The 24,688-nt window shown below is 35.1% G+C and overlaps 1 protein-coding gene across 4 annotated transcripts in view; it reads right to left on the reverse strand.

Moving 5' to 3' along the window:
- The window catches only part of DLGAP1 (DLG associated protein 1), an 870,774-nt gene that overhangs the window by 593,690 nt on the left and 252,396 nt on the right, over positions 1 to 24,688 (reverse strand). Inside the window, exon 1 of one of the 4 annotated variants that reach the window (XM_038543737.1) lies at positions 9,082 to 9,274. The exons of the other annotated variants lie outside the window; for them this stretch is intronic. The gene's annotated coding sequence lies outside the window, so the exon portion shown is untranslated. Of the gene's footprint in view, positions 1 to 9,081; positions 9,275 to 24,688 lie in introns of those variants that run through there. 4 annotated transcript variants of the gene reach the window in all.

A 24,688-nucleotide genomic window follows, 5' to 3' on the forward strand; every position in this document is an offset into this window, starting at 1 on the left:
CAGAGGGAGAAGGAGAAACAGATTCTCTCTGCTGAGCAGGGAGCCCCAATGCAGGGCTCAATCCTAGGATTCCAGGATCATGATCTGAGCCAAAGGCAGAAGCTTAACTGCCTGAGCCACCCAGGCATCCCTCTCATGGTGCCTTTAGAAAACCCAGTGAGGAAAACATATTTCATGTGGCTAACCTACATGAACATGGTTTCCAAATAATGCCATTTGTGGTAACTTAATTTCTTTGGTCTCCTCTTTGGTTACTTCAGTAGAAATAAATTGTACAACATACTTCCCATAGGTAACACCATCACAATAATAGGTCTGCTAAAATACAGCTCAATAATTTTAGTTTTCATAATAATTAGGTAAGACAGTCTATTCCAGAAAATCAATGGACAGGAACATAGGTCTCTCTTTTTATTTCCTTTACCTCCATCGTGGATGGGAATTATAAAGGGCCATTCCTAGAAAATGCTGTGAAGGAGTTTCATTTTGTTTTTAGCACCTTGTATCTTTTTGTTGTTGCTGTTGTTGTTGTTGCTGTTGTTGTTGAACACCTATATTTTCCATTTTTATATCTTTTTTCAGATATAGTTATTCAAGTTTCCTTCATTAAAACAGTTGAAACAAGTTGGAAACAAGCAGCCCAGCCCAGAAAGCCTCTTGGTCCCTGCAGACATCAAATCTCTCCCTCCCTGAGATTCATGCAAAGACCTGGCTATCAAAATCCATTTGGCTCCCGCAGGCGGTGCCAGCAGGGGTCAATGAAAAAATCCAGCAAGATTAGATAAACCTAGTTGACCAAAATAACAATGGAAAGGCACTGAAAAATAAACTGCCATTGGAATCATGGCCCACAAAAGTAGCCATTCTTAATTAAATCCATGACTGCCTACAATAATGAAAAAACTTAAATGGACCTTGGGTCTCCTAATCTAACAGATGAAATGTCCAGGATACAATAAAAGATCACTTGCCATACCAAAAATCAAGAAAAATCTCAAATTAAATGAGAAAGACAATCAACAGATGTTAATGTTGCGATGAGTCAGATGGTTCAAATATCTGACTTGGATTTTTAACAGCCATCATATAACTGTTACAATAATCAATTAATTACAAACTCTTTTGGAACATATGAAAAAATAGAAATTTTCAGCAAAGAAATAAAAGTTATAAAAAGAATTAAATGGAAAATACAGAACTGAAAAATACAACAGAAATAATAATAATAATAATAATAATAATAATAATAATAATAAGTTGATGGATGAACTCAAAAAGAAGACTGAAGAGGACAGAGGACAGATCCATTTAAGCCACCCAGTCTGAACAACAGAGAGAAAATAGGGTATTTTAGAAATGAACAGAAACTTCAGGTGTCTGTAGGGCAAGGACAAAAGATCCAACGTTCATATCACTGGCATCTCAGAAAGAGATGAGAAAAATAGTGGCCAAATACTCAAATTTGGTAAAAACAGAGACACCCACAAATTATGGAGTGGAGAAAACTCCTAACAGGTAAAAGCCATAGAAATACACTCCCATCCACATTATAACTGAACTTCTGAAAATGAAAGAGAAAGAAAATATCTGAAGGTAATGAGAGAAAAACAAGTATTTTAAAACATTTAAACACCAATTTGAAAAACAGATTTCTCACTTGAAACCATGGAGTTCAGAAAGAAGTGGCAAAGCATTTTTTTTCCCAAATGATAAAGGAAAAGAAATGTCAACTGCACATTCTCTCTGTATTTAGAAAAACTATTTTTTAGGAATGAAGAGAAAAATGAAGGCATTCTTGTACAATAAAAAATTAAAAGAATTTGTCCTGGAGCACCTGGGTGGCTCAGTGGTTAAGTTTCTGCCTTTGGCTCAGGTCATGATCCTATCCTGGAGTCCTGGGATCAAGTCCTGCATCAGGCTTTCCATAGGGAGCCTGCTTCTCCCTTTGCCTATGTCTCTATCTCTCTCTGTGTGTCTCTCATGAATAAGTACATAAAATCTTAAAAAAAAAAAAAAAAAAGGAAAGAATTTGTCTTGAGCAGACCTATCTTTAAAAGCTGTCTTCAGGAAGATCTGACAGAAAGAAAATTAAAAAACAACAACAACAAAAAGCACATAAGGAAAGAAGGAACAAGGAAAAGAGCAGAAGCCCAGATATACAATCTTTTTACTTATGAGTTTCACAGGTTAATTTGATGATTGAAAAAGAAATAGAATAGTAGAATAACCCGATACTTAAAAAAATGAAATGTAGAAGTGTGGAAGGTAAAAGGACCTAAACAGAAGTGAGGTATCCATGTTTAAAGTGGTAAAATGTTGATGCCAGTAAACCATGATAAGTCACATATATATGTTGTAATACCTAGAGCAACCACTGTGATAACTATGCAAACAAGTATACTCCAAACCACTATAAAGAAATTTTTTTCAAATCATGTATCTGATGAGGGATTAATACCCAGAACAAGGAAAGAATGCCTACAAGTCAACAATGACAAAAATCAATCAACACAAGTAAAAAATGGGCAAAGGATTTGAAAACACATTTCTCCAAAGAATATACACAAATGGCCAAAAAGCACATGAAAATATGATCAGCATCACTAATCATTAGGGAAATGAAAAACAAAACAACGAGATATAATTCCATATCCATTAGGTTGTCCATTATAAAACAAACAAAATGGAAAATAATATGTGTTTGTGATGATGTAGAAGGATTGGAACTATTGTGCATTGTTGGTGGGGCTCAATAGCAAAAACAATCCAATTAGAAATGGGCAGAGGCACTGAACAGACATTTTCCCACAGAAGACATACAAATGGCCAACAGGTACATGAAAAGATGTTCAACATCACTAAGCATTAGGGAAATGCAAATCAAAACCACAACAACTTATCATCTCACACCTGTTAGAATGACAATCATCAAAAATACAAGCGATAACAACTGTAGGTGAAAATTTGGAAAAAAAGGAAACCCTTGTGCACTGTTGATAGGGATGTAAATCGGCACAGACACTATAGAAAACAGTATGGAGGTTCCTCAAAAAATTGATCATGGAACCTCTATGTGATCCAGTAATCCTACTCCTGGCTATATAGCAAAAGGAAATGAAAAACGTATTTCAAAGAGGTATCTTTGAGATATGCTATATTCATTGCAGCACTATTCACAAGAAGTAAAATATGAAAATAACCTAAGTGTTTATCAATGGCTGAATGAAGAAGTGGTATGTGTGTGTGTACACATACACATACACACAAACACACACACAAATACAAACACAATTGGGTATTATGTGGCTACAAGAAGTAAGAAAATCCTTTTTGTGACAACATGGATGGAACTTGAGGGCTAAGTCAAACAAGTCAGAGAGAAAGACCAATACTGTTTGATATCACTTATAGGTGGAGTCTAAAGTAGCCAAACTTATAAAAACTTATAGATTACCAGGGGCTGTGGGGTGAGAGAGGTGGGGAGATGTTGGTCCAAGAGTGTAAACTTCCAGTTATAAGATGAATACATCCTGAAGATCTAATGTATAGATTATTATTATAGTTAATAATACTGTATTGTATACTTGAAAGTTGCTAAAAGAGTAGATCTGAAGTGTTTTCACCATAAAAAAGAAACAGTAATTATGTGATGTGATGGAAGCATTAGCTAACACTATGGTGATAATCATTTTGCAATATGCAAAGGTCAAATCAAAATGTTGTACATCTTAAGTTTACACAGTGTTACATATCATTTTTTCTCAACAAAGTTAGAAAGAAAAAACAAAAAATACAATAAAGTAAAATGATACAGCTACTATGGAAAATAGTATGGTGTTTCCTCAAAAACTAAACATGAAATTGCCATATGATCCAACAATTCCACTTCTGGTATATAACCAAAATATTTGAAAGCAAGGACTCAAACAGATATTAATATACCCATGTTCACAGCAGCATTATTCACAATAGCCAAAAGGAGAAGACAAGGAAGACAACTCAACTGTCCATTGACAGATGAATGAATAAACAAAATAATATTTATATGATGGAATATTATTCAGCTTTGTTAAATCCTGATACATGCTCTATGATGGATGAACCTGGAAGACATTATGCTAAGTGAAATAAGCCAGACACAAAATGACAAATATTTCATGATTTCACTTAAGTGAAGTTCCTAAAGTAAGCAAATTCATATAGAATGAAAGCAAAGTAGTAGTTACCAGAGCTAGGAATGGGGAATTACTATTTAAGGGGTACTCAGTTTCAGTTTAGGATGATGAAAAAGTTCTGGAGATGACAGTGACGATGGTGCACAACAGTGTGAATGTACTTAATGCCACTAACTGTATACACATAAAAATAGTTTGTTTTATGTTATGTGTATTATACTGCAATAAAAAACATTAAAATCAAATCAACACAGACTCCCCCAAACTGTTCAAGTAACCTACAGAAAGGTAAGAAATGAGAAACAGAAAAAAAAGCATCAGAGGAAACAAACAGAAAACAAATAATGAAGTAGTCATCTTACACACTAACATTTCAATAATTACCTTAAATATAAATGGCCTAATTACATGAATTAAAAGATAGAGATTGGCATGAAATAAAACATGACTCCAAAATATGATGTTTATAAGAAAATCACTTCAAATTCAGCAGGAAAAAAAATACCATGCAAACAACAATTTTAAGAAAGCAGGTGTGACTGTATTGATAACAGATAAACCAGTCATTAAAACAAGAACTATATCAAGAAAAAAAAGAGAGATATGACAGTGATACAAGAATTAGTTTGTGAGGAAGACAACGATACTAATCCAAAAGATGTATACAAACAGAGCTCAAAATACATGAAGCAGAAAGTCATAGGGTTTCAAGGAGAAGTAGAAAAATCCACAATTTTAAGTAGGGACTTTAATATCTTCCTCTTAACAACTATATAACTACTAGATAGAAAATCGGCAAAGACACAGAAGATCTGAATAACACAATCAACAAACTTCAAGTGGCATATACAGAACACCACACCTAACAACAGCAGGGTACACATTTTTTCCCCCAAACACCCACTGAACCTTTACCAAGATAGATGAGTTCCTTGGCCACAAAACAAACCTCAACAAAAATAAAAGTATTGAAATCAAACATAATGTTTTCTCCAACCATATGGAATCTAACTTGAAATGAGTAACAGAAAGTTAACAAGAAAATTTCCAAATATGTGGATATTAAAACGCAGACTTCTAAGTAACCCATGAGTCAAAGAGCAATGAAAATGAAAACTCAAAATACATGGTATGCAGCTAAAGCCATGATGAGAAAGACATTTACAGCACTATAAACAAGGAAATAGATCAGATACAATTCAATCAAAGCCTTGAGTAGATATTTTACCAAAGAATGAATACAGATAGCAACAAGTGCATACACAAATATTCAACATCTTTGGTCAGAAAAGTGCAAATTAAGATAATATTATTCATAAAGAATGGCTAAAATAAGTGATAGTCACAACACTACATGCAATGAAGATGCAGAGAAACTGAATCACTCATATATGGCTAGTAGAAATGTGAAATGACATCAGGACTTTGGAAAAACAGTTTGACAGTTTCTTACAAAATTAATATGCAATTACAATATGATTCAGCAATTACACATTATTCCATAAAAAATAAAAACATGTTCACACAAAAACTCATAATATGTTTATAGCAGCTTTCTTCAGAATAGCCAAAACCTGGAAAAAGACCAGATGTCTTTCAAGGGGTGAAGAAACATTCACACAATGGAAAACTATTCTGCAATAAAAGGAATTAACATTAACACAAATAACAACTGGGATGAAACTCTAGGGAATTATGTGAGTGATAAAAGCCAATCCTAAAAAAATACATATCATTTATAAATGATTGCACTTATGTAACAGTTTTGAATATCAAAGTTACTGAGACAGAGAACAGATTAATGCTTGGTCGGAGTTTAGGGATGGGTATGGGGATGAAAATGTAGAGCAGGAAAGTTCTGGAGAAAGTAGATGTACCTACAGAAGGGTCAAACCAGGGATCTCTGTGGTGATGGAGCTGCTCAGTATCTTCCCTGTGATGGTAGATACAGGAATCTAAATACATGTGATAAAATTGCATAAAACTCAGTACATAGATATATACACCCCAAACCAATACAAATAAAATTGTGGAAGTCTTAAGCTTGGTAGATTTCATCAATGTCAATATCCTGGTTGTGGTATTATATTACAGTTTTTTGAAATGTTGCCATTGGAGGAAACGGGGTAAAATGGATGTGGTTTTCTCTTTGTATTATTTCTTAAAGCTGTGTGTGAATCTACAAATATCTCAATAAGGTTATCAATTAAAACACATTAAGCTTGGTTTTCAATCTAAGGTCCAATGAAAATCATAATATTCATGAGACAGAAAAGCATACAATTTGTATTTTCAATATACTATGTAATAACTTCATCATAAAGTCACAATATTTGTGATTTGCATTTTAACTTCTTTCTTGAATCATAGTCTTTATGGTGGTAAAGTACACATAACAAAATTATCATTTCAATGATTTTTCAGTGTGTAATTTATTGGTACTAAGCACATTTGCAATGTTATGTAACTATCACCACTATCCATTTCCAGAACATTTTCATCATTCCAAATGGGAATTCTGTAACTCCTATTCCTACATCTCCTCAGTCCCTAATAACACAATTCTACTATGGTCTCCATGAATTTGCCTATTTTAGATACCTTGGATAAGTGGAAACATATAGTATTTGCCCTCTTATGTCTGGCTTATTTCCCTTAGAATGATACTTTTTAAGGGTTATCTGTGCTATATAGCACATATCAAACTTTCAGCCCACCCCCTTTTAAAGATTTTATTTACTTATTCATGAGAGACACAGAAAGAGAGGCAGAGACACAGGCAGAGGGAAAAGCAGGCTCCCTGTGATGAACCCGATGCAGGACTCGATCCCAGGACCCCAGATCATGACTTGAGCTGAAGGTAGATGCTCAACTACTGAGCCACCCAGGTGCCCCACTTTCAACCCCTTTTAAAGGCTGAATAATATTCCTATATATGCATAAACCACTTTTTTTCCCCCAACCATCCACCTGTTCATGGACATGTGGGTTGTTTCCACCTTTAGGCTGTTGTGAATACTACTGTTATGAATGCTTGTGTACAAATATCCGTTTGATTTCTTGCTTTCAATTCTTTTTGGGTATATACCTAGAATGGAATTGCTGTAGCATATGGTAATTCTGTGTTTAACTTTTAAGGAACATCTATATAATTTTCCATACTGGTTGTACCATTTAAATTCCCACCAGCAATATACAAGATTTCCATTTTCCTCACATCCTCACCAACACTTGTTAGATTATTTTTTTAAAAAATATAACAGCCAGTTTAATGGGTATTAAGTGGTATATCACTATGGTCTTAATTTGCATTTCCCTATTGTGGACAATAATTTTTTTTTTTTTTGTGGACAATAATTTTTAAAAGAAAGCATGAAAAGAGCACAACCTGTTCTACTCTTTATATTTATTTATTTATTTATTTATTTATTTTTAATAAATTTTTATTTATTTATGATAGTCACACAGAGAGAGAGAGGCAGAGACACAGGCAGAGGGAGAAGCAGGCTCCATGCACCGGGAGCCTGACGTGGGATTCGATCCTGGGTCTTCAGGATCGTGCCCTGGGCCAAAGGCAGGCGCCAAACCGCTGCGCCACCCAGGGATCCCTGTTCTACTCTTTATGATTCGAAAAATAAATTACTTTGAATTTTTTTTTTAAGATCCTATTGGTTTTATTCAATTCATGAAGCCAATTAGCATCCTATCTAGCAAATAGAAAGGAGCTTTGAGGAGTCGGACAAAATGAAGTTGGTATTTGTAGGGAGAAGGAAATGAGAACAAGGAAATTATACCAGCAAAAGTGGATTGGTGTGTCAAGGTCACTTTCCCCCAGGGGATGGCAGGGATCTATAATGCAGATTATCTCACCAATGCTGACCTGGTGATTCCCGATTAACTGGTTAAAGATTCTATCTCTGGTAAAGACAAATCTGCAATTAAGTCTGGTGATGTGGGGCCTGGCACCATTTTGGGCCTATTGTCTTGTTTTCAACACTTCATTTAGAGGCCACAATAAAGGCTCTTGTCCATACATTCTCCCTCTCTGTCTCCTGACCTATCTTGGTGCTTGCCTGTAATACCTCCTCTCATGGCATGCCCCTTCCTCTTGGGTAACCTAAAAAACAAGCTATATTTTCAATGTCAGTCATCTCCCAATCTGTTGGCCTTACTAGAACTCAAGTTTTCTATTAATATGCTACATTTTAAAACAACCCTGAATAACAAGACACTTTAGAGTGTCTTGTACTCTGAAGAGTGAACAAATAAAGAATAAAGAATGCATGAACAATGCACTTTTATTTTTAATTGTTAAAAGTAAATAAGAGGCCAAAATGGAGTCATGTGTTAAACCCACTGAATCTTGTGGAACATATGTCCACATATGAGTCACACTCAAGGAAGATAACCTTATAAAATATATACAGAAAATTCAAGGTATCTACTGTTGTTGCCTTTGTTATTAACATACATACTGTTCGTTGTGAAAATACATTAAAAATTTTTCAGTTTTCTCAATGACTTAATTTCAGCTCTCAGAAGAAGGGTTTATGTTTCCCTACAGAATTAACTAAAGCTCAATTTGCTGATCTCCTAGGCATATTTTCATTTTAAAATCCCATTAGTCAAAATAAATGCATCCTTAGTGCTTGTTTCACTCTATGAATTACTCAACACTTGGATGGGCAGTACACTGTGTCTAGTTCCAGTCCATGTTCTTCCAGTATAGGTGGTCCTTGCTAACATGTCACTTAACCCTTTACAGGCCTCAGATGTCAGAGGTGAACAGAACAGGAGTTTAGGAATGGAGTAAATCCTCACTCTATCACTCATGCTCAAACTCCTAGTGTCAGAGTCCTTATCTGTCAAATGTGAAAATAATCCATCCACTATACCTTATACTCACCTCTGTCTGAGTCCAATTAGGAACAACAGAAGGCAAAGGTGCAGACAGACTGTCAGGGACTAATGCAGAGGTCTCGATGTCAGGGGATGATGGCTTAGTGGGCTGGTACGTTGGCAGATTTGAAGGAATGGTAATATTCTACACATATTGTCAAGACAGAGTCAATAGTCAATTCAATCGTTGGATTGAGTACCTGGCATGAACAAGAAGAGAGAGATTCCAAGGCTTGGGGCCACAGAAATGGGAATAATAGACTACCATTTACTTTGATGAAGGGTTGGAAAAGTTTGGGGTGTTAGGGAAGCTCCAGTGTTAGGTTTGGACATATTAAGCTTATAAAAGGTCTATTAGATGTGCAAATCAGTATGATGGGTAACAGGCCTGATTTGTGTTTTAGAGAAATTCTTGGGAGAGGAGTGAAACTGGCTACAGGGGCCAGAGGGAAGTTACTGGTGCAGTCTCAGCAAAATGAGTGAGGGCATGGACTAAAGTGGTGGTGGCAGGAAATGAATGGTGAGGGATCTACAGGAGTTGAACAGAATTTGATGCAATAAAAGAGATGCAGTGCTCATAAATGACGCCAGGATGTCTGACACAGGATGTTAGATAGCAGTTGAATATTGTGTGGGAAGGAGCAAATTTGGAAGGGGAAAGCTGAGTTAAAATATACAGCAATCACTAATCCAGGTCATTCAGCTACAATTTTACACAAAGTAAGGCCCAGCCATTAAGAAGGTCACTGGGAAGAACAGGTAACAAAGTGATTACAGTAAGAACAAAATGTTGTATGAGCAAAGACAGGTATACTACATAAGTATCTGAGAGCTAGCTAGGACAGAAATACCTATGGAATAGGGCACGAAGCAAATTGTTTCTATTTTTTTTTTTTAAACTGTAAGTATTATGCTGCCATGTAACGTATCTCGTATACTTCAGGCCATCTAAAAGCATTTAATGATTTAAGTAAAAATGACATTACCAGGATACCTGGGTGGCTCAGTTGATTAAGTGTCCTACTCTTGATTTTGGCTCAGGTCATGATCTCAGGTCTTGAGACTGAGCCCCTTGTTGGGCTCCCATGCTCAGCAGAGAGTCTGCTTGAGATTCTCTCCCTCGGCCCCTCCCTACCATGTATACTCTCTCTAAAATATAATAAATAAATAATTTAAAAAAGAATGACATTACTTCTTCCCTTCTCAAATGGTTCCCAAATGGTTCCCAAAATAATTCAAATTATTTTACAAATGTTGTAACAGAATATTAGCGTTCATTCAGATTTCACATTTGTTTTCTTTTGGTAGCTGGGATAAATGGAAGGGGGAGATGAGGATAAGACCTAAGAACTTGTGCTTGCTTCTGTTCTCATGACTTCACTGAGTTCTATTTCTAAATATGCCATATTTTTAAGGCTTTAAAGTATGCAGGAAAGTATATATATTATAACATCATGAATTGGTCATGGGAATTATTCATGTTTTGAAGTCCTCTTGAGTTATATATAATTTTCTATTTAGAATTCTAAAAATCGTACCTTTTATTCATAATATCTGTATTTATTTATACATATATCTTACTAGCCTGAAAAGATATATATAAATAATTCCTTGAAATTAACATTAAATTGTGCAACTCAAATGTGTATGGCCTCTTTAATTGTTAAAGACAGCATTTTAAAAAACTTTTCCTTTAAACTCCAGTATCGTTAACATACAGTGTATACTATTAGTTTCAGGTGTACAATATAGTGACTCAACACTTCCATGCATCAGCTGGTGCTCATCTCAAGTTTCGCCCATCCTTCCACCAACCTCCTCTCTGGTAACCAACCATCAGTTTGTTCTCTAGAGTAAGAGTAAAGATAGTATTTTTTTTTTAGGAGAGGAATTTTTTTTTAGGAGAGGAATTATTGAGATATTGAGATAAAAAATGCATTCAGCAGTTGAGAATGAGCACTTTCAGGAAATGATCAAAGTTATTTGCTAGAATAAATTTTATTGCGGAAATGTCAAATTTGTTCATAAACCCAGCTTCCAGTGTTCTCTAATGTTGATGAGTAAAAATGCCATAAAATATTACAAAATTTGCTTCTAAGTAGCAAAATCTTGGTTTCCAGTATTAGGCCAACTTACTTATATCCTTTTTACAAGCCCATTTGTGAATGTATATTTGGAAAAATTACAAATTCAGGTCTTGTCCTGTTTAAATACACTAGTGACTAAGCAACCAGGGTACAGAAGCTCCTAGATCTTATTTTCCAAAGGTTACTTCTCCTTGCACTTGAAATAAAGAAGATCAAAAAAGGGAGAGAATTGTTGTGAGGATGACTTTCTTTTTTTTTTTTTTTTCAGACTTTCAAATTTTGGCAATTTGAAGTTTGGCGACTGTCTGAAATAGTCAACATCACCATATTACAGAGGCAGGCAAAGCTCATTAGAAAGTAGATCTGATGGTAGAGAAGCTTTACCAGAGACAAACATCCTGAAAGCATAAGAGAACTACATTTATGGAGAATGGCTTCCAAATGACGTTAATCTTGACAGTTGTCATTGAAGTTGATAGGATGTGGTCACCTCTGATTGGAATTTCTCTGTTCATGATAACTGCATAAATGCCAGTGTTTATCCTTTTTTATTTCTCTGAATTTCATGACTTAGAGTCACATGTCTTAAACACAGGCAAGCTTCTAAATATATCACCATTTAGTCTTGCACAGACATGTGTGTAAATGCAAGCTTCCTACACTTGAATTGTTAATCTAAGTTTTCTGAGGAGAGACATGGTCTGATTCCTTTATAACTAATTTCAGTTCTTTCAGAGCTGATCACCATTATTGAGCCTACCCATTGAATTAAGATAAAATTGCATGATTCAACATAGAAAAATGTCAACTGTGAAAATGAGGGTGCTGAAATAACCAATCCTAATCTGGCAAGCCCCCAAGGCATCCCCCATAGCAACAGAGCTGATGGCATAGCAACAGCAGCTGCTTTGCCACAGAAAAATTAGAAGAAATATTCTTGGAAAAAAGCGTAATCCATGTTAAAGTCAAATATGACATTTTCCTTCAACAAAAAAGTCTAGGAGAGTGCATGCTTTAAATGATACGATCCCTTAGCAGCTGCAAATGCTTCAGTGTCAAGTAAAAGCCACTTTGACTATAACACTCAAGGCCAAGTGCTCTGTAGCTAAAACTTCCTAGGCTGTTCTCCGCCAATTCCTAGACCATTTCCTTTTTATGTTACAGTGATCCTAACTTTTGTTATTGTTCTCACTAATTTGGTGCTTATTTCATGGCAGCTACTGTGGTAAATGTTTTATATGCATTATAGGAAGTGTCACCATTCTATGAGAGATGAGGAAACAGAGGCCCAGGTAATTTATTCAAAGTCACACTGCTGGTATAACTGGTGCTTTGGCCTAGACTGACACGCAGGCCAAGTTCTAACTTTCAGAAGCCTCACCCTATGCTATCTGCCTTTCATAGCTTGATAATATTATCTTTAATAAAATTGAAGTTATCACTTCCTTTTAGTACATGAATCCTAGACTCAAAACTTCAGGTGTTTTTTTCTTCCCCCAGCTGCCTCATCAAATATATATCAAACCATTTATTAAATCTTTATTTATTTATTTATTTATTTATTTATTTATTTATTTATTCAGAGAGAGAGAGAGAGGCAGAGACACAGGCAGAGGGAGAAGCAGGCTCCATGCAGGGAGCCTGATGTGGGACTCGATCCCAGGTCTCCAGGATCACACCCTGGGCTGAAGGCGGCGCTAAACCACTGCGCCACTGGGGCTGCCCCATTTATTAAATCTTTATAAAATCTCTTAAGTCCAGTTCTTCCATTATTCCTTTCCAGTTAGAAGTGATTTCTCCTGCCTCTAAACATATCTATACGATGTTAATTCTTTTAAACCTTTACGGTGTAAAAAGAAATATTATATGTGACAGAGAGAAATAACAGAAATGATAAAGCAAAGCAGTGAAAAATATTAACATTTATCAAGGTAAATCTGGATAAAAGGTGTATGAGTGTTCTTTGTACTCTGTATTTTTATAACTTCTTTGTATTTAAATCTTATTTCCAATATTCTTCCTGAAAAATTATTTCCATTCCAATGCTACCGTCCTATATAACCCTATTTTATTCATTAAATAAACATTTTATTGAGTCACATTATATGCAAAACAAAGGGCTTAGAATCAAGCAAGAAAAAAAATGCAAGGTGAATTTTTGACTTCAGTAGCTTTAAAATTTAATTGGTGACAATGGTCAGATATTACATTATTTCATCTTGTAGATGCTTACATTGTTAATTGTTATGGTAATCCTACAAATAATGTAACATTATATGATTTTATACAGGAGAAAACTGAAGCTCAAATGGCTTAGGGCCACAGACCAAGATTATATACTATCTACAAATGGGGGAGATCTGGAATTTAACCTAGATCTTGTCTGAAAACACGATCTATACTCTGTAATCCATTACATTTTAATGTAACTGTCCAAAAGGTAGGACTATGTGAATGAGACAAACAGAACATGCCAGGTGTTAGAGGGGAGAGAAATAATTTCTACCTGGATTAATGTCAGGGAATTTGCATGAAGGGAGAATCACTAAAGGATGGATAGGATTTAGGTGGGAGGAGCCTCAGGATGGCATGCCCACCAAAGCAAAGCCTGGGTCCATCTAGAAGGTAGTGAGAGCTATGAGGCTAGAGGACATGGTCTTCTATGGGGAGGCTGTGGCTAATTAACTAGGATAGAAGTGCGAGAATCCAGAGGCAAATGTTGGTGTGATTTATAATTCTGCCATATGGTGCTGAGAGCCCTTGGGGAAAGCAATTCATACCTCTGATCTTCAGTTCCCATATCTGCAAACTGGACATGATAACACAAACTTCACACATTTGGGGGAGATTCTATAATACAGTCCTAGATACTTAGTTGTTCTTATAAATATGTCTTTCATTCTGAGCTAAGGAATTTGGACTTCACTGAGTAGACAATGGGAATCTATGAACAATGAAGCCACACAGATCTTCAATACAGTCTTCTTATCTGAACAGTCCTGTGTATATCAGATTTTCTTTTAATACAACCTAGATTTCCTGTAATACAACTCTGTTCCATCATAGTTCAATCTGCTTGTTTGGTTTCCCATTGTGCACAGAGTGAAGCTGAAATACCTTCATTTGGAATCCAGGGTTCTGCTCAAGCCTCATTTCCCAGCATTCCTGAAACCTATTTTCGAAATGGGCTAAACTCATCTATTCAGAGTCTCCTCAAAGTAGGGTGGATGACCAACTCACCCCAATTTACCTGGGATTAGTACTGAAATTCTTGTGTCTGGGAAACCCTGCTCTCCAAGGGAACTGGAAGAGTTGATCACCCTACCTCACAGGACTTACACTTTCTCAAGTCCCCACATATTTGACTTCTTCCCGTGTTGCTCTAATAGGAGGTGTATACCTTGCAAAGCTTAATCCACAAACACCATACCATGATCATTTGGATCACCTGGTGTGAATGGAGCAGATAGCACTTAGAGGAGAATTATAACTGAGCTCCTTAGATTGGGATCAGATACTGAAGGGTTTTCATTTTATGTTTTTTTTTTTTAACTGTTTACTTGGAAATAAAATTTAAATACAAAGAAATTGCAAGAATACAAATAGTACAAAGAACACTCAGACCTTTTACTCAGATTCACCTGTATAAATGTTAATGCATTTTACACCTTTATCAATTGTGTTTCCCTCATTTCCTCTCTCTCACACACATCTATGTATTTTTTACGTAAAAAATTGTGAAGATTTTTTGTTTTGTTTTGTTTTTTAAATTGACATAGTCTAGGTATGTTCAGAGGCAGGAGAAACCATTTCGAACCAGAAAGAAATAATGGAGAAACTGGCCTTACGCAGCTAGTTACTGGGAAATCAAATGTTCTGACTTTGGCTTTAGGAAGGTAACAACTGCAAGGGTGTGCAATAAAGTCTAGAAAGAAGAAAAGTCTGGAGACAGAGAATATTCTACAGGGTGCTGAGCAGTTCCTGCACCAAGAACCTCTGCTGATGGACAGAAGCTACTCCTGGGTTTGAGTAAGAAAGAAATAATATTCTTTTACTGCCCAAATCAGATAATAGTGCCTCACATTTGTTTGACTATTTGACCTAATTTAATAAGATGATTTATGTCTTAGATTCTTTGCCTTTCTTCTAAAAAATACAGACCCATTTATCAAATCCATTCTCTCACCTTGGACATTTATAAATGGTGGCACAAAATTAAAGACCATGGAAAGACCTAGACCCCTGTTACTTTGCATGATGGACAAGTTTCTCAGCAGAGTTAAACCAGATGAGTTAAGTAGTAACTCAGTATATTCTTCACTCCAGAAACATTGGAATTCTGCTTTTAATTATCATTGAAATGCCACCAGAGATACATTTAAGCAGTTTTTGATAAGATACAAGCTAACAAACTGTATCCAACTGCTACAGGGAGAATTTTTTAATTTCACAGTTGGGTGAAAAATATACTACTGCAGTATAAAGGAGAAAATTCAGTAATGGCTATCTGGGACAGAAGAATATACATCAGTAAACGAGAAGTAGCACTATCATCTTGGTAAAACACTTTTATACATAACAAAATTCAAAGCTCCTCTATCTGATCTTATAGAAGTTCAAGGGCCCACTAAGCATCTTTACTACTCTATGTGGACAAAAATCAACCTTTAATTTACTTTCTTAGTCCCTTGTTAAAATCTCTTTGGATTTTTTTCTCCTTTTGAAGTGTCTGGTATTTTGGTGTTCTTGCTTCTCACATGGGCCTTATTTATGTGTTCTTCTAATAAACAAACACATCTACACCTGCCACTTTGGGTGGATAATATTCTGTTTGCTCCAAGGAAAGAGATTAGGGGAGTTCTTACTGAGACAGTAGTAGCGGTGGTAATAACACAGGGGCTCTTTTCTTCCTTTAAAAGAAACACCAAGGGCAACACATGTATCCCAATCTGTAGAGCTAAGTGCAGCCAATTAAAGAGAAGAAGAAGTGCAGCCAATTAAAGAGAAGAAGGTAAGGATCTGCAGAACCTCAGGCTCAAAATTATTTCATAGGGTAGATCTGGGGCCTGCTGGTATGGGCTGGAGAGATTATGCTCTTCTCTTCCCAAACCAGGGGATCTGTGTAGCTTGACCATGACCACAGACAAAATACACACAACATGGAAGCTGGCAAATACCACACATCTTATTCTGAAAGTTGGTTATGAAACATTACCAGCAAACCATTGCCTACACAAGACCTTCGGGTTATGACTCAGGCTTTATAAATACTGGATCATAGACAGGTAGAGAATTGAGTAAAGAAAAAAGTGTTGAGATATTGTCTGTCAATAAGTTGTTGTCTATCAATAGTTGATAATACTAAATTCACTTTGAAAGCAGCATGAGGAAGTGAACAATGTTTGGAGAAGATGGTGAACAAGGAAGGAAGGATTTTCAAATCAAGATGATCATAGTTGGGGTCCTTAAAAACAGCAACTATAAACAAATCTCTGTTACTTCACAGACAAACTAATGGCTAGTGGTTACAGAAACAAAAGCTGCCAAGAGAGCTAAAAGACAACAAGAACTAAAAAAACAAGAAAACACTTTTAGAGAAAAAAATACATGAAATCCAATTTTGGCATGCTGATTACGTAAGAAAGTTGAACACACATGTCATGCTGAAAGCCATCAGTACCTTTTGCACATAACTGTGTCTACCAAGCAAATGACTTTCCCTAATTGAGGTTTTTGTTTCTTTTTTTTAAATAGACAACTTTAACTGTAGCACAAAATTGAATGACTGTTAATTGATTTAATGTGAAAGACTAACTGAGGAAGTAAGTATTTAGAAAGAAGGCAGGTAGATCATAGCTTCATAGATTGCATAGATGGTATGAGAACAGACAGATTGAAGAGAAGATTCCCTTGTATATTATTTACATTTTTAAAAAAATATTATGTATCATATATATCTACATGTATTTTATATATTTGTGTGTATATCTGTGCATAATCACTAAAATAGGCAGTTTAGAGAAACAAAAAATTATTTCAAGGTAAAAGTCATATCATCAACCTGTCTCCAATATGTTTTGCACTGTCATTTCACTTTCCTAAGCTTTTCACCTTGTTTTTAGCTTTTAAACTATTACTCTTTTAAAATGTTGTGGTTACCTTAGGTAGTCCACATCCTCTTTCCTTCAAACAGGTAAGATATATGGATTTTATCCTTTCTTCCGGAATCCAAGAAGAACTAAGTTCCACATAGGTTTCCTTGGAAGACAATCAAATAGCCTTTATATGTGTTTCACGTAGAATCATTTCTTTAACAATGCTAAGTGTTAGTCATACCTGTAAATTTATTCTGCCTCTACTGTCTACTACTAACATCTGAAAATACTTTACTTTTTGTCACATCAACTATGGTCTGAGTAGTTGTAATTTTATTTTTCCAGAAAGCTTTCACAGTAAAAAAGAGATCCAGGAGTATTTTCTCATCTTGTTACAGGGAGTGACAGTACAGAATGTGCATAAGTGCCTACACATAAAAGTTAATAATATTCTACGAGGAGTCTGTTTTTAGGCTAATAGAACTGGTTTACGCAAAGCAAATCTGTACAGCAAAAAGAACAAATTTCTTTAAGTGTGTGGAATAATTCTGTATAAAATTTGAGAAAAAGTGACCTCTTCTTTTCTCCCATTGGATCTAAAATAATTAAATGAATTCAAAGGCTCAGCCACTTTACAAAGGCTTTTTAATTGCTCATATTGATCAAGACATAAATTTGTTTCTGCAGTGTAGTGTGACATTAAGTACCAGAACCAAATGCTGGGGAAAGAAAATTCACAGCCATCCTAATATTACCAAATGGCAGAATAAGTATTTATATTTGTTAATATGGGGATGAGGATCATTTTTTTTTGGGGGGGGACACCAGATAGCTAAGTCTTTACTGGTGAATGGTGTATTAAAATAGACTTTTTCAGAAGTCAAAAATTCTCCCACTGGACTTTAGCAGGCCATAATTTACTTTATCCAGAGAAGACAAACAAACCTTATAATGTAAACATTAGGTCATTCTTCTAAATCTGTTCAATAAATTGGAATTAAACATAAATCTCAGCGACAGACACGCTGATTTTGTCCAATGGTGGTGTTAAGTATGAACAGACCTCTGCCTTTTCATGTGCTTTTTTTAGTGCTAGGAATGGCATCTACCTATTTTGTCACATAGAACTATAATTCTGGTGTCCCATCATGCAAGCTACTACCTGTATGCAGTTTTAATGGAGTAATTCTAAGTACCTTGCAAAAGTCATGGATATTTTGAAGCCTGAACACATGTGCTCAGAGTCGACTCCAGGACTATCCCTCAGAGATCCTTCCATGGCAACAATTCTCTGGTTCCTTTGATGTTTTGTGAACATCCCATCTTTCTATTAGATGGTATATTCTCCTTGTCGTTCTTTCCCTATTTATCATTTTATTCCCAGGGCTCTGGACCGTGCCTGTTGGACACTATTATTTCAATATATAGTGAATGTATGTAAGGTGTGAGTGAATGTTCCTGTAAATGCTCCCACGTGTGTACCAAGCAAGTATTTGTATTTAAACTCTGAATCTCTCTTTAAAGTATATTACTTTATGTTTTATATGGAGATGTTAAGTGCTGAAGTACTAAGGACTAGAACTATTTTTTAGAGAAATTCCCCTTTTTAAGTCTTACTATGTTCATATTGTGTGTGTATAAAACACATGTGCTATATATCTATATATAATTTATAACATATGATATACAGAAGATTGTTTAAAAATACACACAATCATGCATTCATAGTCAAATGAGTATATAAATGAATTCAATCAGATGACAAGCCAAGTATAATTATCAACATTTTCTGTATTGTTGCAATGAAATTTGGGCTATGGCACAATTATTTTCCTGAAAATGTGACCAAAGAGAATAACCCTTCTTATGAAAAAACTAACGATATTTCTAAAGTAAATCAACAACTTATTTTGTTCAAGAATAAATTGTGTAATTGGAATTTATATCTAAAGAACATTGGTATCTGATTATTTTTTCTCCTTGTTATGATTGATAAAAATTAATTCTGGTAATTTTTCAGAAAAAATATAGTACACATTTATGTGTTCTTATTTCTTTGTGCTAATCGATTTTATCTTAAAAATGTCATACTTTCCTTTGTCTCTATATACTTGTGAATTTAAAACACAGTCATTCATTCAATTTCAAAAATTTATTGAAAACCAACTTATATTAGGCAGTATTTTCCGATTGGATTCATTCCTATAGGTTACTTCAAATTCTCTCTGCAACAGTGCAAAACATCATTTAAAGTCAATGACAGGTTAAGTTAAATCAAATAAATTCACTTGGTAGACATTTTAGTCATTGAATTTCTTGGCAGAAATAATATCCTTGCAGATATTTTTAAATGACATTGCTGTCAATGGTTTATTTCACATTTAGTCATATTAAAGTTTATCTCATTATAAAGACTCTCAAAAATTATGAACTATTACTTTTTCTTTTGGGGGGGTTCCTTTCCAATTTGTAGGGGATAAAATATTATAAACATCCAGGAATCATGCTACCAAAAATGTTAAAAATTGCATTATTTCTGAAAGACATCTTCATATAATGAAGGTTGTGCAACTAGCCTTTTTTTTTTTTTACCAATGACTTTGCAGTATTTTATGCATAAAGTATTAAAACTGCTTTTGTTAATTCTCATTACTGATATAGTTTTTATTTCAACAAGGCCTCCCCAGATGTTGCAACTAGTTCTTTTGATTACTGGAAAATATTACTTAAAAATAGTAGTAGCTTAAAAGTATGTCTTAATAAAGTTCTATCACATTTAGGATGAGAAATTTTAACTTCTGTAATACATCATCTAAAAAGGAAGCATTAAAACTACAAAACTCTGATGCAAGAAATCAAAGAAAAGCTAAATAAATAAGAGACTTAATACTATTAAGGTGTTATGTTTTCTCAGTCTCATTCTATTGATTCAACAGAATCCCAATCAAAATCCTAACAAATTATGTTATGGATAGTGACAAACTGCTTCTGAAGTTTATATAGAAATGCAAGATACCCAGATAGCTGGCACAATTTTGAAGGAGAAAACAAAATTGAAGGAATGACACTATCTGACTTTAAGATTTGCTATGAAACTACAGTGATCAAAACAGTGCAGAGTTCATGAAGGTGGAGACAAACAGATAAATAGAACAGAACAGAGTCCAGAAACAGACCTGCACAAAGGTAGTCAACTGACTTTTGACAAAAAGCATAGACAGTTCAATGGAGAAAAGACAGACTTTTCAACAAATGGTGCTGAGACAATTGGCCATCCATACGCAAGCAAATGCACACAGACCTTATGAAGGAACAAGTATTCTCATTCGTTACTGATTGGAGAGTGGCACAGCTACTTTGGAACAAAGTCCAGCAGTTCCTTACAAAGCTTAACATAGTCTCACAATACAATCCAGCAACTGCACTCCTAGGTACTCATCCAAATTAGTTGAAAAGTAATGTCCATGCAAAAACCTGCACACAAGCTCATAAGTGCTAAAACTGGAAGCAGCCAAGATGTCCTTCAGCAGGTGAATAGATAAATTGTGGTACATCCATACAATGGGATAATACTCAGCAATGTAAAGAAATGAGCTGTGAAGCTACAAAAAAGAAATGGAAGAATTTTCCAAACATATTGCTAAGTGAAAGAAGCCAGTCTTAAAAAGCCACTATGGTTTTAATTATATGACATTCTGAAAAGGCAAAACTGATATAGACAAAAAAATGACTAGCGGCTGCCAAGAGTTCAGGGGGAAGAAGGAAGGATGAGTACATGGAATGCAGGAGATATTTAGGGTAGTGAAACTATTCTGTATGATTCTGTAACGGTGGATATGTGACATTATACATTTGTCAAAACTCAATGTACAACACAACGAGAACTCTAATGTAAACTAAGGACTTTAATTGATATTAATGTATCAGTAAAGACTCACCAGTTGTGAAAAAATGTACCACATTAATGCAAGATGTTAATAAAAGGATAAACTGTGTCCAGAAGGGGGTATATATGGGAATTTTCTGTGCTTTCTGCATATATAAAACTGTTCTAAAAAAGAAAAAATCTACATAAAAGTTAATACTACAATATATGTTAACTGGAATTTAAATAAAAACTTAAAAAATAAAACTAAAAAAGGTAGATATTGTCACTCTCCATATATTACGAATTTTCAGTGAAACTTTGGAACTATGAAGAAACAGCAGTAAATTTGCTATCACAGAAGTTCTAAGGACCAGTTTTTTTCTCTTTAAAATACAAGTAAAATTTTAAATTTCTTTTCTAGAAATAATGCTAAACTATCCTTGGAATAGAGAAAATTATCTGAGAATAACTGTTTTCATTTGAAGTATTTCAAAGCATATCACTCTTAAGTGAAAAATCATTAAATAAGAAACCGATAGTATAAAAAAAATCTTTTTATTCTCTTAATTTAGAAAGAAGAAGTATCTAGAAAGAAGGTACTTAGCATACAACTTCTTACCAACGGTTACAAATTTTGGTTTTTTCCTTCATGGAGGTATATTTGAAAATAATATTTTCCTTTATGTGACTGCTTTTTTTTAAATTTAGCACATCAAAATACATGTGCTATGACAGATGGAAAATGACATTTTTTTCCTACAGTTTTACATTTATTTCTATACCTTTCATGATTGCATCATGACTTGTATGATTACTCCATGAGATCTGATAACCAAAGTGTATTTCTAAATATTCAACCTAACAATTCATATCAAAGAAGTTTTTATATAAATTTTAATTTAAATAAAGCCTGAATGCTAAATAAGGAACACCATAGATACACTATTAATCAGAATTCTACAAGTCCCCAAGTAGTACTTACATAAGATTTAATTATAACTGAAAAGTATATCTGTTCTCTCCATCTCCAATACCCTTCCCTTATCTAGGCCATTACCATCTTTTTCCCAGGCTACTTTAATAGCTTCCTGACTGTTCTCTCTGCCTTCATTTTCCTCCTTTCTAATCCATTCTGCAGAGAATACCCATTGAGATCTCCCTTAAGTGCAATGTGATCACGGCACATGTGTACTTAAAATCGTTCAAAGGCTCCAAGCACAAAGTTTACTCTTTTCTCCCCTCTTCTCTGCTGTCTTTCATTCTTCAGGACTCAGCTTATATGGTACCTCCTTAGGGAAGTACTCTGTGAGCTCCTTCAGAGCACTTAGCTATCTGTAGTGATACAGTGATCTATAGAATTACCTGTTTGCTTCTCGTCTCTTTCAACACAAAATAAGCTCCGTGGATGCACAAAGCTTGTATCTATCTCCAAACTTAGCACAGGGCACACAGCACATAGATGTTCAATAAGTGTTTTTTAAATTTTATGTATTGATGACATTTCTAAATCATCACAAAGAAACAAAAAGTAACAAGGGATTCACTGCAAAGAGATGACAGAGGAAGAAGGAAAATCAAATTTAGATTACTAACTTGCACAATATATTTGGTTTAGGACATTGTTTCTTTTTCTGACCATTAAAGGGTTCTCTTGTATAATATTTCTGATATGTGAGGGATGGGCATTCTATGTCATAATCTATCTCCCATTGTCCTGAGAAAAGCCATTAAAAAACCCAAAAGCTTTGGTTTGAATTTCTGTTCTGTTTTAAAGTGCCTGATGAGTCCGTTGACTGAACAAGAGAAAGCAGAGTGGTCCTCAGCCTTAACACGCATGGATTACATCAGTGTGACACTCAGAGAAGGAACAGGGATTTTAGAAGCGTAGCATTTGATAACCACTGTGACTCGTTCTCCTTCCCCCAAACAGCCAGTTCTTAGAAGTGGTAACAGAGTAAAATTAGGTAATTTAATCGTTATGATCAGAAGCTATCATGGGAACACATTTACCCTGTAACCCCAACTAATTTGAACTCGTTCTCTGACACCGCTCCTTAAGGCACCTTATTAGAAGGACATAGCTGGAAAAGACTTGTACAGGGAGAAGCTGTTGATCTTGCCTATTTCTATGATCCTGCAACATAACCCCTGAGAGGAATCAACCTTGAAGCCAAGAGGAAGCAGCCAAGGGAAGATGTGGAGGAAACAAGCAGCAGGCAAAAGGGAAGAGCCAGTGTTCCCTAACGTGGGAGAATAGAACCCAATGAGGTTAAGGTTGTGGCAGACAGCAGATCATGGGTTCTGCAGGCTTGGGAGGAATTCAGGCTATGTTTTGGACACACCGTTGACAGAAGTTGTTAATGAACTGCAATGTGAGAAGATAGGCAGAGATAGGAAGCAACTTCTCACGGAAAGATGGCACTAATCCAAATTCCAGGAAAACACATCTTAAAGGCCCTTAAAGGCTGATATAAAACTACATAGTACAGTGGGTTTTCACATTTCCCCTTACTGAGGTTCACTTTAAATTTCTATGTGCTATTTGTGCAGGCTGCCACCTGCACTGAAGAGCTAGCCACTGAACAGAAGTGGATGTCAGTGCCATCCGGGACGTCGTTACACTCCAGTGAGTGCACTAAAGGGTCAATGGTCTCCATGCTCTCTGGGATGATGATATGGCTTCTCTGGGGCATGCTGCAGAGGACAGCCTGAGCTGGATGAAGGCCTGGCCTGGATTTCAATACTGGGATCCTGCCAGCGCTGGCTAGCTTCATTTTTTAATCTCATTTTATAGATGTTTTCTTTATGTTTTCCAAATTATGCATACATTATTGAAACTAGGTAAAAAATGAAAGCATCAGTTGAATGACATTAATAACTCACCTCTTTGTTTCCATTTAAATATAAGGCTTAGGGAAGGTTTGCAGTTGTACTAAGTAGAGCCAATATGATAACTATGAAACTGCCCAGAAACAAGAGCTTTTGCGGGAGGAAAAAAGAGTCAAACACTACACTAACACCAATTTCAATCCTGGAATCTATGAAGAGATTGATTTAACAACAAATAAAATTAAACAGCTTTACAGTTTTTGATTAAAAAAAGACATGATTATAGCAATAACTATATCCACAGGATTTTATAAATGAATGTTTTGATGATATCTGAAGATGTCTTTTATTCATGTTTTATAAATATTGGTTCAATAGATAGTGAATGAATGCGAGGAGGGAAATTTGTTTGAAACAAAGCTGAAAGCTGGAGTTCTATATATTCTCTTCTACATTGGCTCCTTGACTTTTCTGTTTTTATTATGGTTTTGAAGTCCAGGTAAACTCAAAAACATCCACATCAATAAAAATAATTTTTTAATGACTCAGGTCCAAATGCTAATGTGAAAGTCTAGAAATTTAACAGAATAACATAGATATAGAAGAGGTTAGTTTTCAGCAGCTATTGTTTTAAAGAGTTTTCTTGGTCTTTACTTTTCAAATATGGAAACTGAAGCTGAAATTTTGGAAATACCTCTTAATGTTAGTGAGAAATACAGAAACAAAGGGATTAAT

This window comes from Canis lupus, chromosome 7, assembly GCF_011100685.1.
Source record: "Canis lupus familiaris isolate Mischka breed German Shepherd chromosome 7, alternate assembly UU_Cfam_GSD_1.0, whole genome shotgun sequence".
Classification (NCBI taxonomy): Eukaryota; Metazoa; Chordata; class Mammalia; order Carnivora; family Canidae; genus Canis; species Canis lupus.